The sequence below is a fragment of the Cyprinodon variegatus genome, unplaced genomic scaffold (genome assembly GCF_000732505.1).
Source record: "Cyprinodon variegatus isolate N-32 unplaced genomic scaffold, C_variegatus-1.0 Scaffold764, whole genome shotgun sequence".
Taxonomy (NCBI): Eukaryota; Metazoa; Chordata; class Actinopteri; order Cyprinodontiformes; family Cyprinodontidae; genus Cyprinodon; species Cyprinodon variegatus.
In genome coordinates this window covers 39,075-40,699 of record NW_015151217.1, presented here as the reverse complement: position 1 = coordinate 40,699, position 1,625 = coordinate 39,075, and positions in this window count along the sequence as shown.

Below are 1,625 nucleotides of genomic sequence, written 5' to 3'. Positions count from 1 at the left end.
AAAATAACAATTAATTTCCAAACTGAGTTGATGTTACGCCATGTTTGGAAATTACATACAATAAAAATATTTTCATTTCAAGCTATATTTACCTTGGCTTTACATCAAAAGTTGATGAAGTCAAAATTCCCACCATGTCAGACTTGTGCTGTGATGTCACTGTTCATCTCCATAGCAACTACCCAAACAATCTTTCATACAAATTTTTTAAAGGGACATTACAGTGTTGTGGTGGAAATTACGACAGTAGTTTGGGACAACTAAAATTGGTTTAGAAAATCACATAAACACTTGTATGACATTAAATACTCCAATTATAGTTTTATTATTTTACTGATATTTTATTCAATGATATGTTAAAACATTAGAAAAAAATCTTTTTTTACTATTCATTTTTATCAAAAGTCTGGGTGTGGGACAAGTACAAAACGGTAACATTAACATATAAATGAGGCTGAAAAAAAGGTGAAAAAGTCATCACAGACTACCAAAACAAATGTCTTAAAACAGTTTAACTCTAAATATAACTATAAAGGTGAGAAATTTCCCTTTTGTGTGTGTGTGTTTATATGTTTGTGTACAACTGTGTGTTTGTATATGTTAGGAAAAAAATTATTAAAATGTATGAGTGGCTGTTATTTGCAACATATATACATCCTGTCTGAATATTATATTACTTTTAAACACACTAAGAATAATTAAATGCACTGAACCATTTGGTATAATAGCTATAAAGTTTTCAGAAAAAAAACTATGTGAAAATTAGTTAAAATATTCAGAAAGTTATAGTTGACTAAAATTGATTCTGTGCCTGGTCAGCACATTACACTGAGCAGAGCAGTTAACCGCCCCAAGATGGCGCCCCTAAATCTCGTCAGCCCCTATAGGCGAGAGCGGTAGATGCGGGGTCTACTCTTTATCTATGATTTTCACAGACTTCAAAGGATCCAGTCTAGGTAGACCGCGTCCTTAGAGGATGCAGCCCATGAATTGGAACAGGGCCAACGTCTCTGACACAGGCTAAACTTTGGACATTCCAGCCTTAGTAGCAAGTTTGGACTAGAGGCGAGCCTTGCCAATCACTAAACCCCAGGGTTACTGTTACCAGTTGATTTCTATTCCTCAGAGCTGAAGTTCTGAATGTTCTAATGTTACCATGGTCAAACTTATTTTCTTAGATCTCCACACTTTTACTTCTGACAAGTGTCAAAAGTTCTCGTTAAATAATGGTACTTGTGTAAAAAAAAATGGTAAAAGCACCAAATGAACTTCTTTACTTAAAAATTTTACGTCAAGTAAAGCAAAAGGTTCTACACTGGACACCAAATATACTGAATATTTTAGTAAATTACTCAGATTTAGGTTTTGAAGTTTTAGTCAGACAATAATAACCTACATTTGTTCCCTCTAAAACGTTAGAAACAAACTCTTTGGAGCTGCTTCTAAGTGCAGTAATTTTTGATAAATTTAGATCAAGTATAACTCAGAGGCATCCATATGAACATGATGCAAGCCTTACCTACAGGTCCTTCTCAAAATATTAGCATATTGTGATAAAGTTTATTATTTTCCATAATGTAATGATAAAACTTGAACATTCATATATTTTAGATTCATTGCACACT